The sequence below is a fragment of the Panulirus ornatus genome, chromosome 14 (assembly GCF_036320965.1).
Source record: "Panulirus ornatus isolate Po-2019 chromosome 14, ASM3632096v1, whole genome shotgun sequence".
NCBI classification, from domain to species: domain Eukaryota; kingdom Metazoa; phylum Arthropoda; class Malacostraca; order Decapoda; family Palinuridae; genus Panulirus; species Panulirus ornatus.
The window spans coordinates 53397301-53409531 of NC_092237.1; the positions used below are offsets into that span (position 1 = coordinate 53397301).

Here is a 12231-nt window from a genome sequence, read left to right on the forward strand (position 1 = left end):
TCCCCTCCTCCATATCTAGACACGCCCTGTTCAGGACACGCCATACGTCACATTTCCGTGTGTACATTCGCATCAAGGTCAGCGTGGTTTCGCCTTTTTTTTTTCTCTCTCTCTCTTACGTTTGCTTTTTAGGGTGGGGCCAGATCGCCCCATCCTTTATCCTGGTCTGACTTGCCTTCATGATGAAATCAATGCCTTGGGGGGGAAGTCTCTGCATCTCATGAAGTTCAGCTGTGCGCTGTTCCTATGTTTTGCAGCGTCTAACGACGTTGCGTCGTGCGTTGGTTCTAGGCTTAATGGGGGAGGGCAGTCAGAGAGCAGGGGGGGAAGAAGGGCTTATGGTTAAATGGAGTACTGGTTGGTGCGCGGCAGAGGACAAACGAGCGACGGACAAGCTAAGGAAGGTCCTTCTCAAGGCGAGCGAGGAGGAGGAGGAGGAGGAGGAGAGGAAGACACGTCCAGTGTTGCTAGGATGACCACACCATAACTCACAGTAAGAGACACACACGCAAAAAAAAAAGAGCGGAAAGTTACGTAAATCCTTGGCAGTGTTCGCCCTTACTGCCAAACTGCGTAGGGGGGGGTCTGATCTGCCTCTGGCTGTAGGGTGCGGGTGGAGGTAATGGTCATACACACACACACACACACATACACCAGGTTCCCACGAATTAGTGCAGAGTATCCGATCCACTTGCACTTTTGTGCTCTGTCTGGCGGCGGCGTCGGGTTTTTTCTTCCCCCCCATATGTTTGCCATCTGATCTTTGTTGTGATGCAGTCCATATATGATCTCACGATTGTTCGTTGACGAGCACAAGGTGTTCAGACGCAGCAGGCGTAACCTACATCCCTACGGACTGGCAGGCCATACTGCCTGACCTTGCGACTGGACTTCCTGCAACACCAGCCCCAACCAGCGTTCGTCCCTTGTCTTTCACTTGTGCATGACGTGCAGTGCATGTCTGCCTGTGTGAACACTTCTCGATGGCCGATGATATAGTCTTCTTCTGGAGGCAGTGTCTGTCCATCAGTCATTAGTATTGCTGCAACAAGACCTCATGACATTGCAGGTGCGCCTACTCAAACAGAGTCTCGAGATGCTTCGAAATTCCTTCAACGTTTTCGAACCCGACCAGAAGGTTATCTGGGCAAACCGTAATGTCGACGGGGTTTCATCAGGGAGGATTATCACCCCCCTTCCCCCCTCCCCTCGACCGCTGCAGTGCGGGAGCCTCAAGATTCTCTTCCCGCTGAAGGCAAACGGCTTTTTCTGCCTCCCTTCTCAGCCACCTCCCCCACACCCGTCGGTGGTAGCGGAATGTTGAGGTGGAGGGACCGGACCAGCTCCTCCTCTCCCAGCCTGACGCTCGCGGACACTCTCGCCTCCGCCGGAAAATGGGATGGAGGTGGAGGAAACGAGAAGGGAAAGAGAGAGTGAAGAACAGAGAGAGAGAGAGAGATGAGAGCGATAATAGACGAAAAGGAAAGTCCGGCAGATTTTGCCAAGATGATGTTACTGTCGTGTTCAAGGAGAAAATATCCTCCCTTCTCTTCCATGAGACAGGTACTTGTATGGAATCATTCCCTCCCTCTCTCTGTGTCTTACTCCCTACTCCTCAGTGCGTCCCACACACGCACCACAAGCCATGGGGCGTCCACGTACGTCGTCCACAGGCCTCTGGGCCACAACGGGACCATTTCACGCTCCTTGGCCCGGCTGAAGGCGGGACACTCACGTCTCGCCCACAAAAAAAGAAATGAACTAACATGACGGCTTGGGGTGGAGGATGGATGGGTGTGGTTGTACCGGGATAAGGAAGGGGGCGACCAAGAGGATTGCTGAAGGCTGATGAAGGATTGTATGTTGTGGTGGGGGGATGATGTGGCAAAGGTGGACGTAAGACGGGCGTGGTAGAAAGAGTATGGGTTTGGTCGCTGCAAGAGATTTGTTGCTCTTTTACAACGTATACTTAGCGTGGATTTGCAACACACGACATGCAAGACTTCTAGTTCATTGAGAGATATTCTACGCAGATGGCGTAACATCTTACCCACCAATGCAAGGTCATCCACAGAAGGATACCATGTCTTATGAAAGAAGTAAATGGACGTGTTAGTATTATGAACAAAACGGCGCGTTAAAAGACTCGTTTATGAGTGGGGCTGAAATACAAGAGAATGAGGATGACATGTAGTATTTACAGACTGCCTAAAGGAGACCAAATGAGCGCTGGTGTAACACACAGATGGTTAAGTGTCTAGTTTTATGCACCTTTTCTAGCATCATCTTGTGTCCTGCATTGTGGAATGGTTCCTGAGCAAACTGTGTAATGTGATGCAGTACATAAACCTCAGTATATAAGGTGCTACAATTTACTAACCCACTTCTGTCTGAACTGAGGTCAAAAAGGAACTCAGTTTGCTTGTTTTTTGGGTTTTTTTTGTGAACGGTTCCCTGTGAAATACAAAGGAAATCCAATGACAGTTTTAGTTTTCTCCTTTGTGTATTTACCTAAACCTGGTGATTCGTGACTGAGCCATTCTGACAGTCATCTGTATGATTATATGAGTTCAAAGTCCCAGGAGGTTCTATTTGACCCCATTTCAGGGGACTGTGTTCGTGAAATTTTGAACTTCTTACGCAAAACAATGACTTTTTGCTCTTACGTATTTTGTACTCAGCGTCACTGGTCCTATTGTCGTACTCAATGGTCGTACCCCTGTCCTCGAGAGTCAGTCGTAGCGTCGTGCTCAATAGTCGTACCGTAGTGCTCAATAGTCGTACCGTCGTGCTCAATAGTCGTACCGTCGTGCTCAATAGTCATACCGTCGTGCTCAACAGTCGTGCCGTCTTGCTCAATAGTCGTACCGTCGTGCTCAATAGTCGTACCGTCGTGCTCAATAGTCATACCGTCGTGCTCAACAGTCGCACCGTCGTGCTCAATAGTCGCACCGTCGTGCTCAACTGTCGTACCGTCGTGCTCAATAGTCGTACCGTCGTGCTCAATAGTCGTACCGTCGTGCTCAATAGTCGTACCGTCGTGCTCAATAGTCGTACCGTCGTGCTCAATAGTCGTACCGTCGTGCTCAACAGTCGCACCGTCGTGCTCAACAGTCGCACCGTCGTGCTCAACAGTCGCACCGTCGTGCTCAATAGTCGTACCGTCGTGCTCAATAGTCGTACCGTCGTGCTCAATAGTCGTACCGTCGTGCTCAATAGTCGTACCGTCGTGCTCAACAGTCGCACCGTCGTGCTCAACAGTCGCACCGTCGTGCTCAACAGTCGCACCGTCGTGCTCAACAGTCGCACCGTCGTGCTCAATAGTCGTACCGTCGTGCTCAATAGTCGTACCGTCGTGCTCAATAGTCGTACCGTCGTGCTCAACAGTCGCACCGTCGTGCTCAATAGTCGTACCGTCGTGCTCAATAGTCGTACCGTCGTGCTCAATAGTCGTACCGTCGTGCTCAATAGTCGTACCGTCGTGCTCAATAGTCATACCGTCGTGCTCAATAGTCGTACCGTCGTGCTCAATAGTCGTACCGTCGTGCTCAATAGTCGTACCGTCGTGCTCAATAGTCGTACCGTCGTGCTCAACAGTCGCACCGTCGTGCTCAATAGTCATACCGTCGTGCTCAACAGTCGCACCGTCGTGCTCAATAGTCGTACCGTCGTGCTCAACAGTCGCACCGTCGTGCTCAACAGTCGCACCGTCGTGCTCAATAGTCGTACCGTCGTGCTCAACAGTCGCACCGTCGTGCTCAATAGTCGTACCGTCGTGCTCAATAGTCGTACCGTCGTGCTCAATAGTCGTACCGTCGTGCTCAATAGTCGTACCGTCGTGCTCAATAGTCGTACCGTCGTGCTCAATAGTCATACCGTCGTGCTCAATAGTCATACCGTCGTGCTCAACAGTCGCACCGTCGTGCTCAATAGTCGTACCGTCGTGCTCAATAGTCGTACCGTCGTGCTCAACAGTCGCACCGTCGTGCTCAATAGTCGTACCGTCGTGCTCAACAGTCGCACCGTCGTGCTCAATAGTCGTACCGTCGTGCTCAATAGTCGTACCGTCGTGCTCAATAGTCATACCGTCGTGCTCAATAGTCATACCGTCGTGCTCAATAGTCATACCGTCGTGCTCAATAGTCGTACCGTCGTGCTCAACAGTCGCACCGTCGTGCTCAACAGTCGCACCGTCGTGCTCAACAGTCGCACCGTCGTGCTCAATAGTCGTACCGTCGTGCTCAATAGTCGTACCGTCGTGCTCAATAGTCATACCGTCGTGCTCAATAGTCATACCGTCGTGCTCAATAGTCGTACCGTCGTGCTCAACAGTCGCACCGTCGTGCTCAACAGTCGCACCGTCGTGCTCAATAGTCGTACCGTCGTGCTCAATAGTCGTACCGTCGTGCTCAATAGTCGTACCGTCGTGCTCAACAGTCGCACCGTCGTGCTCAACAGTCGCACCGTCGTGCTCAATAGTCGTACCGTCGTGCTCAATAGTCGTACCGTCGTGCTCAACAGTCGCACCGTCGTGCTCAACAGTCGCACCGTCGTGCTCAACAGTCGCACCGTCGTGCTCAACAGTCGCACCGTCGTGCTCAATAGTCGTACCGTCGTGCTCAATAGTCGTACCGTCGTGCTCAATAGTCGTACCGTCGTGCTCAATAGTCGTACCGTCGTGCTCAATAGTCGTACCGTCGTGCTCAATAGTCGTACCGTCGTGCTCAATAGTCGTACCGTCGTGCTCAATAGTCGTACCGTCGTGCTCAATAGTCGTACCGTCGTGCTCAACAGTCGCACCGTCGTGCTCAATAGTCGTACCGTCGTGCTCAACAGTCGCACCGTCGTGCTCAATAGTCGTACCGTCGTGCTCAATAGTCGTACCGTCGTGCTCAACAGTCGCACCGTCGTGCTCAACAGTCGCACCGTCGTGCTCAATAGTCGTACCGTCGTGCTCAATAGTCGTACCGTCGTGCTCAACAGTCGCACCGTCGTGCTCAATAGTCATACCGTCGTGCTCAACAGTCGCACCGTCGTGCTCAACAGTCGCACCGTCGTGCTCAACAGTCGCACCGTCGTGCTCAATAGTCGTACCGTCGTGCTCAATAGTCGTACCGTCGTGCTCAATAGTCGTACCGTCGTGCTCAACAGTCGCACCGTCGTGCTCAACAGTCGCACCGTCGTGCTCAACAGTCGCACCGTCGTGCTCAACAGTCGCACCGTCGTGCTCAATAGTCGTACCGTCGTGCTCAACAGTCGCACCGTCGTGCTCAATAGTCATACCGTCGTGCTCAACAGTCGCACCGTCGTGCTCAACAGTCGCACCGTCGTGCTCAACAGTCGCACCGTCGTGCTCAACAGTCGCACCGTCGTGCTCAACAGTCGCACCGTCGTGCTCAACAGTCGCACCGTCGTGCTCAATAGTCGTACCGTCGTGCTCAATAGTCGTACCGTCGTGCTCAATAGTCGTACCGTCGTGCTCAATAGTCGTACCGTCGTGCTCAATAGTCGTACCGTCGTGCTCAATAGTCGTACCGTCGTGCTCAACAGTCGCACCGTCGTGCTCAATAGTCGTACCGTCGTGCTCAATAGTCGTACCGTCGTGCTCAATAGTCGTACCGTCGTGCTCAATAGTCATACCGTCGTGCTCAATAGTCGTACCGTCGTGCTCAACAGTCGCACCGTCGTGCTCAACAGTCGCACCGTCGTGCTCAATAGTCGTACCGTCGTGCTCAACAGTCGCACCGTCGTGCTCAATAGTCGTACCGTCGTGCTCAATAGTCGTACCGTCGTGCTCAATAGTCATACCGTCGTGCTCAATAGTCGTACCGTCGTGCTCAATAGTCGTACCGTCGTGCTCAATAGTCGTACCGTCGTGCTCAATAGTCGTACCGTCGTGCTCAATAGTCGTACCGTCGTGCTCAACAGTCGCACCGTCGTGCTCAATAGTCGTACCGTCGTGCTCAATAGTCATACCGTCGTGCTCAATAGTCATACCGTCGTGCTCAATAGTCGTACCGTCGTGCTCAATAGTCGTACCGTCGTGCTCAATAGTCGTACCGTCGTGCTCAATAGTCGTACCGTCGTGCTCAATAGTCGTACCGTCGTGCTCAATAGTCGTACCGTCGTGCTCAATAGTCGTACCGTCGTGCTCAATAGTCGTACCGTCGTGCTCAACAGTCGCACCGTCGTGCTCAACAGTCGCACCGTCGTGCTCAACAGTCGCACCGTCGTGCTCAACAGTCGCACCGTCGTGCTCAATAGTCGTACCGTCGTGCTCAACAGTCGCACCGTCGTGCTCAATAGTCGTACCGTCGTGCTCAATAGTCATACCGTCGTGCTCAATAGTCGTACCGTCGTGCTCAATAGTCGTACCGTCGTGCTCAATAGTCGTACCGTCGTGCTCAATAGTCGTACCGTCGTGCTCAATAGTCGTACCGTCGTGCTCAATAGTCGTACCGTCGTGCTCAACAGTCGCACCGTCGTGCTCAACAGTCGCACCGTCGTGCTCAATAGTCGTACCGTCGTGCTCAATAGTCGTACCGTCGTGCTCAACAGTCGCACCGTCGTGCTCAACAGTCGCACCGTCGTGCTCAACAGTCGCACCGTCGTGCTCAATAGTCGTACCGTCGTGCTCAATAGTCGTACCGTCGTGCTCAATAGTCATACCGTCGTGCTCAACAGTCGCACCGTCGTGCTCAACAGTCGCACCGTCGTGCTCAATAGTCGTACCGTCGTGCTCAATAGTCGTACCGTCGTGCTCAATAGTCGTACCGTCGTGCTCAATAGTCGTACCGTCGTGCTCAATAGTCATACCGTCGTGCTCAATAGTCATACCGTCGTGCTCAATAGTCATACCGTCGTGCTCAATAGTCATACCGTCGTGCTCAATAGTCATACCGTCGTGCTCAATAGTCATACCGTCGTGCTCAATAGTCATACCGTCGTGCTCAATAGTCATACCGTCGTGCTCAATAGTCATACCGTCGTGCTCAATAGTCATACCGTCGTGCTCAATAGTCATACCGTCGTGCTCAATAGTCATACCGTCGTGCTCAATAGTCATACCGTCGTGCTCAACAGTCGCACCGTCGTGCTCAATAGTCATACCGTCGTGCTCAATAGTCATACCGTCGTGCTCAATAGTCGTACCGTCGTGCTCAATAGTCATACCGTCGTGCTCAATAGTCGTACCGTCGTGCTCAACAGTCGCACCGTCGTGCTCAACAGTCGCACCGTCGTGCTCAACAGTCGCACCGTCGTGCTCAACAGTCGCACCGTCGTGCTCAATAGTCGTACCGTCGTGCTCAATAGTCGTACCGTCGTGCTCAACAGTCGCACCGTCGTGCTCAACAGTCGCACCGTCGTGCTCAACAGTCGCACCGTCGTGCTCAATAGTCGTACCGTCGTGCTCAATAGTCGTACCGTCGTGCTCAATAGTCGTACCGTCGTGCTCAACAGTCGCACCGTCGTGCTCAATAGTCGTACCGTCGTGCTCAATAGTCGTACCGTCGTGCTCAATAGTCGTACCGTCGTGCTCAATAGTCATACCGTCGTGCTCAACAGTCGCACCGTCGTGCTCAATAGTCGTACCGTCGTGCTCAATAGTCGTACCGTCGTGCTCAATAGTCGTACCGTCGTGCTCAATAGTCGTACCGTCGTGCTCAATAGTCGTACCGTCGTGCTCAATAGTCGTACCGTCGTGCTCAACAGTCGCACCGTCGTGCTCAATAGTCATACCGTCGTGCTCAATAGTCGTACCGTCGTGCTCAATAGTCGTACCGTCGTGCTCAATAGTCGTACCGTCGTGCTCAATAGTCGTACCGTCGTGCTCAATAGTCGTACCGTCGTGCTCAATAGTCATACCGTCGTGCTCAATAGTCGTACCGTCGTGCTCAACAGTCGCACCGTCGTGCTCAACAGTCGCACCGTCGTGCTCAACAGTCGCACCGTCGTGCTCAATAGTCGTACCGTCGTGCTCAACAGTCGCACCGTCGTGCTCAATAGTCGTACCGTCGTGCTCAATAGTCGTACCGTCGTGCTCAATAGTCGTACCGTCGTGCTCAACAGTCGCACCGTCGTGCTCAATAGTCGTACCGTCGTGCTCAATAGTCGTACCGTCGTGCTCAATAGTCATACCGTCGTGCTCAATAGTCGTACCGTCGTGCTCAACAGTCGCACCGTCGTGCTCAACAGTCGCACCGTCGTGCTCAATAGTCGTACCGTCGTGCTCAATAGTCATACCGTCGTGCTCAACAGTCGCACCGTCGTGCTCAACAGTCGCACCGTCGTGCTCAACAGTCGCACCGTCGTGCTCAATAGTCGTACCGTCGTGCTCAATAGTCGTACCGTCGTGCTCAACAGTCGCACCGTCGTGCTCAACAGTCGCACCGTCGTGCTCAATAGTCGTACCGTCGTGCTCAATAGTCGTACCGTCGTGCTCAATAGTCGTACCGTCGTGCTCAATAGTCGTACCGTCGTGCTCAATAGTCGTACCGTCGTGCTCAACAGTCGCACCGTCGTGCTCAATAGTCGTACCGTCGTGCTCAATAGTCGTACCGTCGTGCTCAATAGTCGTACCGTCGTGCTCAATAGTCGTACCGTCGTGCTCAATAGTCGCACCGTCGTGCTCAATAGTCGCACCGTCGTGCTCAATAGTCGTACCGTCGTGCTCAATAGTCGTACCGTCGTGCTCAATAGTCGCACCGTCGTGCTCAATAGTCATACCGTCGTGCTCAATAGTCATACCGTCGTGCTCAATAGTCATACCGTCGTGCTCAATAGTCATACCGTCGTGCTCAATAGTCATACCGTCGTGCTCAATAGTCATACCGTCGTGCTCAATAGTCATACCGTCGTGCTCAATAGTCATACCGTCGTGCTCAATAGTCGTACCGTCGTGCTCAATAGTCGTACCGTCGTGCTCAACAGTCGCACCGTCGTGCTCAATAGTCGTACCGTCGTGCTCAATAGTCATACCGTCGTGCTCAATAGTCGTACCGTCGTGCTCAATAGTCGTACCGTCGTGCTCAACAGTCGCACCGTCGTGCTCAACAGTCGCACCGTCGTGCTCAATAGTCGTACCGTCGTGCTCAACAGTCGCACCGTCGTGCTCAATAGTCGTACCGTCGTGCTCAATAGTCGTACCGTCGTGCTCAACAGTCGCACCGTCGTGCTCAATAGTCATACCGTCGTGCTCAATAGTCGTACCGTCGTGCTCAACAGTCGCACCGTCGTGCTCAATAGTCATACCGTCGTGCTCAATAGTCATACCGTCGTGCTCAATAGTCGTACCGTCGTGCTCAATAGTCATACCGTCGTGCTCAATAGTCGTACCGTCGTGCTCAACAGTCGCACCGTCGTGCTCAATAGTCGTACCGTCGTGCTCAATAGTCGTACCGTCGTGCTCAATAGTCGTACCGTCGTGCTCAATAGTCGTACCGTCGTGCTCAACAGTCGCACCGTCGTGCTCAATAGTCGTACCGTCGTGCTCAATAGTCGTACCGTCGTGCTCAATAGTCATACCGTCGTGCTCAATAGTCATACCGTCGTGCTCAACAGTCGCACCGTCGTGCTCAATAGTCGTACCGTCGTGCTCAATAGTCGTACCGTCGTGCTCAACAGTCGCACCGTCGTGCTCAACAGTCGCACCGTCGTGCTCAACAGTCGCACCGTCGTGCTCAATAGTCGTACCGTCGTGCTCAATAGTCATACCGTCGTGCTCAATAGTCGTACCGTCGTGCTCAATAGTCGTACCGTCGTGCTCAATAGTCGTACCGTCGTGCTCAATAGTCGTACCGTCGTGCTCAATAGTCGTACCGTCGTGCTCAACAGTCGCACCGTCGTGCTCAACAGTCGCACCGTCGTGCTCAATAGTCATACCGTCGTGCTCAATAGTCGTACCGTCGTGCTCAATAGTCGTACCGTCGTGCTCAATAGTCGTACCGTCGTGCTCAATAGTCGTACCGTCGTGCTCAACAGTCGCACCGTCGTGCTCAACAGTCGCACCGTCGTGCTCAACAGTCGCACCGTCGTGCTCAACAGTCGCACCGTCGTGCTCAATAGTCATACCGTCGTGCTCAATAGTCGTACCGTCGTGCTCAATAGTCGTACCGTCGTGCTCAATAGTCGTACCGTCGTGCTCAATAGTCGTACCGTCGTGCTCAATAGTCGTACCGTCGTGCTCAATAGTCGTACCGTCGTGCTCAACAGTCGCACCGTCGTGCTCAATAGTCGTACCGTCGTGCTCAACAGTCGCACCGTCGTGCTCAACAGTCGCACCGTCGTGCTCAATAGTCATACCGTCGTGCTCAATAGTCGTACCGTCGTGCTCAATAGTCGTACCGTCGTGCTCAACAGTCGCACCGTCGTGCTCAATAGTCGTACCGTCGTGCTCAATAGTCGTACCGTCGTGCTCAACAGTCGCACCGTCGTGCTCAATAGTCGTACCGTCGTGCTCAATAGTCGTACCGTCGTGCTCAATAGTCGTACCGTCGTGCTCAATAGTCGTACCGTCGTGCTCAATAGTCGTACCGTCGTGCTCAATAGTCGTACCGTCGTGCTCAATAGTCGTACCGTCGTGCTCAATAGTCGTACCGTCGTGCTCAATAGTCGTACCGTCGTGCTCAACAGTCGCACCGTCGTGCTCAATAGTCGTACCGTCGTGCTCAAGAGCAGGTTGAAATGTTGGGATAAACTCGATGTATGCCAACTATGGAGACCTTCGTCAGGTGGACGGTCAGTGCTGAGCAGCCGTAGAAGACTGAGCTCAGGTGTGGAACGAGGGACGAGTAGACTCCCTCTCTTTCATCCACGCATGATTAATCAAGGATGATCAACAGGGGTAGGTATCCGATGGAACACGATGAAGCAAGTGATCAACAATGTCGATTAACTTTCACCTAGAACGCGAGACACAGGGGGATTCCCCCCCTCCTTGCATCAAATGGTGCCAGGATCATCGCACGCTGAGCAGTCTTGATGTGATCCTTGAGCCCATGTAACCTTACCCCGTAACCACAACTAAAAGACACACCAGCGACCCCTTCCCCTGCACCGGCCTCCTGCAGGAGGTCTCCCCACTGTGCCTCACCAGGCTGAACTCCCTGATGCTTACGAGGCAGTCAGGAAAGACGTGATGCAATGATCGGTCGATATATTACTTGAAGTCGATATAAATAACTTTCTCCTTTCAACAGATAATGTATATATATATATATATATATATATATATATATATATATATATATATATATATATATATATATATATATATATATATATATATATATATTCACGTCTCCGTAGAACCATATTGATCCCCCCCTTTTTTATATCTAAATTATGAAGACTTTGTTTTGCCTACAACTCATGACAACTACACAACAATCTCTCTCTCTCTCTCTCTCTCTCTCTCTCTCTCTCTCTCTCTCTCTCTCTCTCTCTCTCTCTCTCTCTCTCTAAACCATGCTCGACGGAGCGAGTTTCGACATAACTTGTCTTCATGCCTCGAGGTGAATATAATCTTTTTTTTACACACAGACATATTGTCATTCTGTGGGTTGACGTCTGCCAAATCCCTTCTTTCCTCTATTTCTTTTAAGATTACTTTACTAAAATGATAACCACATTAGAAATGATTTTTTTTTTTACAAGTCTTTTCTACAGTTCGTAGGTACATGGGTAAAAGTCCCTTGTTAGTGATTCCCTATCGAACTGTAACCATCCAATCCCTTAGCGAAACCCTTCAGAGGACGTGAGACCATGGAACTATACAGTATTTAAAGACCGATCACATCCTTGCCTAGGGAAAGGAAAGAAAGAATCCAATGAGACTAACATCTATAGACCACTTGAGATATCCGATAGTGTCTATACATTCCTGGATCTCTTAAAAAAAAACATGTCATACCATTTACGAAAACATTCTTTTTTTTTCCCAGTGTTGAGACTGAATGTCCTGGTGTTTGCGGGACACGCATTAAACTAGTCCTTGCAGCAGTGATCCCTCACATGTCAGAGAGAAATTCCCCATGGCTTACGCAAGACGTCTATATCTGATGCCTATTCACAGTACCTTCTCAGTAAGTCAAAACTCGTTGTCTGTAACGTAAATGTCTACGACTCTGTCGGTAATCTTGAGGACTTGGCAAGCACGCAGATGAACACAACCCCATTCCAGGTGTACCACCATGGGTACGTGGTCCTTAGATTCTACAGCGACAACTGGTC

At 51.8% G+C, this 12231-nt stretch overlaps 1 protein-coding gene and 1 long non-coding RNA gene across 4 annotated transcripts in view; one reads left to right on the forward strand and one right to left on the reverse strand.

The window, feature by feature from the left end:
* LOC139753443 (monomeric sarcosine oxidase-like) overlaps positions 1-12231 on the reverse strand; it is a 69350-nt gene that overhangs the window by 55976 nt on the left and 1143 nt on the right. The gene's annotated exons all lie outside the window — the stretch shown is intronic.
* Positions 1-12231, forward strand: part of LOC139753444 (uncharacterized) — a 93590-nt gene that overhangs the window by 12314 nt on the left and 69045 nt on the right. The window lies entirely within an intron of this gene.